The 2859-nt window shown below is 44.9% G+C and overlaps 1 pseudogene; it reads right to left on the bottom strand.

Moving 5' to 3' along the window:
- Window positions 1–684: 684 nt before the first annotated feature.
- LOC119540143 lies at window positions 685–1417 on the bottom strand (annotated as a pseudogene).
- Between the last annotated feature and the right edge of the window lie 1442 nt (window positions 1418–2859).

The raw sequence follows: 2859 nt of genomic DNA on the forward strand, positions 1-2859 counted from the left end.
GTCCTTTAATTCTATTACTGCCTACTTTTGTAATTAGTTGATCTTTTGTAGTGAAACATTTAGAATCCCTTCTCATTTCCTTCTGTGTGTGTTTTTCACTAGCCTATTTTGTTTTGTTTAGAAACCTGTTCATGGTTAATTTTTTGCACAACGGATAGGGTCCTGTGGCTGCCTCAAAAAGGACAAAGGAGATTGTACAGGCAAGTACAGTGAAGAAGGAAAAGCTACAAGGCTTAGTGCCAGGTGTTTACTTCCACATGTGGGACTGCTCAGACACACACACACACACACACACACACACACACACACACATATGTTGGCACCATGGGAGAGGGTGGCACCCCTGGCCTCATGGTGTGAGAGGGAAAGAGGAAAATGGTTTCTCCTACCCTCACTGGGGATGGAGGGGACCCACAAGCAAGCTTCATCTCCCACTTCCAACTATTGGCCAAGGAGAAGCCACCTTGGTGACATGTTTAGTTCCAGCTAGTAAGTGGAGAAGGGATTGGCCTGGTCCCAACCATTATAGGGGGAAAGTGTAAACAATAAAGGAACTTGCACTAGGGCCAGGAGGAGTGGGGGGAGGTGACATCATGAGAAGCACGTGTGGGGGGCAGTTATCAGGTTCCGGACAGCCTAAGCCCTGGCTCAGCAGGAAGGGGCTAGGGGAGATGGACAGGCTTATCATTTAGCATTGATGATATCCACAATTTCAGGCTTGAGGGACGTGCCACCCACAAGGAAGCCATCCATATCAGGCTAGCTTGCCAGCTCCTTGCAGGTTGCCCCAGTCACAGAACCTCCATAAACAATGTGAGTGCTCTGAGCGACTGCATCAGAGACACTGGACTTCAGCCATCCCTGGAGCTTCTCGTGCACTTCCTGGGCCTGTTGGGGAGTTGCACTCTTGCTAGTACCAATGGCTCACAAAGGTTTATAGGCCAGGACGACCTTGTTCCAGTCAGTTACACTATCTGTGATGACGTTGGTTTGCTCAAAAACAACCTTCTCAGTGATACCAGCTTCCCTCTCATCCAGCTTCTCCCTGATGCAGGCCATTGCTGCAAGTCCCTCCACCGGAATATCCAATCAGCTCATCTGATTCTCCAAAGATTTGCCTTCTCTCCAAGTGCCCTAGGACTACCCACGTTGCTTCACTGTCTTTGATCATGCCAGGGCTGATCTCCCCAGTAAAGGCCCTGTCAGACACTTTGTAGCAGTTCTGTGCAGCCACAGCAATCTTGGCTTCTAGCTTCTGCCAGGCGAAGTTGATGTAGGCTGTGGGGGGTGCACACACCACCTCGGTATCTGCTGGCACCTTGGCTGCTTCCGGAGTGTTGATGAGGCCCTCCAGATTGTTCTTTTGCCTGTTGATCTTCCAGTTTCCCCCAACAAAGAACTTCCTGGTGGGCACCATGGCACTGGGACAGAGACACTGAAGTCAGTATCACCGCTAGCCGAATTTTTAAGGATCAGATTCATCTAAACTGAAATGTTTTTGTCGTTAGAGTAGTACATTTAAAAGATGCAGAGGGAGTGTTTCAATGACATTCTTGTAGTTAGACTTCACAAAAAGAAAAATATAGGTAAGAAAGCCCAGTCTAGAGATGCCAGTGATAGTCTTCCACTCCCACTGAATGTGTTGTGGGATGAGGAGATGGACCATTTTATTGCCTTTCTCAGGATGGGCAATGTTCAGTAACAGAGTCAAAGCCTGGGCATAAAGCTCTTCCTCACTGTACCAGCAGCAGGAATCTTGTAACATGGAGATGATAATACCTTTGTCATAGGGCAGTTATGGGGATCATATTAACAAACTTCTGCAAAATGCCTCAGATTCAATAAATGTTAGCTCTCATCCTCACTCTACTTATTCTCCAAAAAACACAGCAAAACCATCGTTCCTTTTTTTAGCTTCCTGCCTTTACCTTCACTCCTTTTTTTCTCTGCATTTAATCATGTGTCCCACTTCACATAGAAAATAAAAACTACTAGGTTAAGAACCTCACAGCTTCTCAATCTTCTTTTCTTTGTCTCCCTCCACCATCTGAAGAAACCCTTTCCTCCTTTCAGTGTGATGCCACCTGTTCCTGGATCCCATCCTCTTGGTGCTCCATATTTCAGCTGTACTATATCTGATGTTTCCACCTTTTCTTTCCCCACCAGCTCTTTTCCCTCAGTGTATGAGAAATTGGTTTCTCCAAGTAAAAACAAGCAAAAACCAAAATTCTCAACATATCTTGACCATAGCAACTATAATCCTGTTTCTTTCTCCTTTTCTTAGGCAAGCTCCTATTTTATTTTTTTATTTGAATGTTACCAATTTACCTTTTAAAAAGGAAACATCTTATTCATCAGAATTCATGGAAATACATTAAAGTTCTCTCTCCTACCCCTGATTCTCAAGCACACAGTTCCCCTTCCTTGAGGAATAGTTTCTTGTAGTCTTTTTCAGAGACAGTCAAGTAAATTGGTATTTTTTTTTTACACAAATGTTAGCATGCTATAGACACTTCTGATCCTTGTGTGTGTGTTTTTCCCACTTAAAAACATATTTTGGAGATGTTTTCATAACAGTACATAAACATTTTCCTCAATGTTTATGTTATTTCAGGTCTTCTGAGAAATAGACATACAAGAGATTTTAGGAGGAAATGCCTGTGAGGGAGGAAGGGAAGGAGCTGGAGGAACACTGAGATCACCATGCAGGTCTGACTCCTGTGAAAGAGAGAGGGAAGGACGGAGGTTTGGGTAGACAGTTCTCAGAACGCTTCTACTGGGCTAGTGAGGAGCCCTTGAGTTGAACGCACCCATCGGGAGACTCCTTCATCTTGCAGGAATGGGCCTGCCTTGGTTTCC

This window comes from Choloepus didactylus, chromosome 7, assembly GCF_015220235.1.
Source record: "Choloepus didactylus isolate mChoDid1 chromosome 7, mChoDid1.pri, whole genome shotgun sequence".
In the NCBI taxonomy this organism is placed as follows: Eukaryota; Metazoa; Chordata; class Mammalia; order Pilosa; family Megalonychidae; genus Choloepus; species Choloepus didactylus.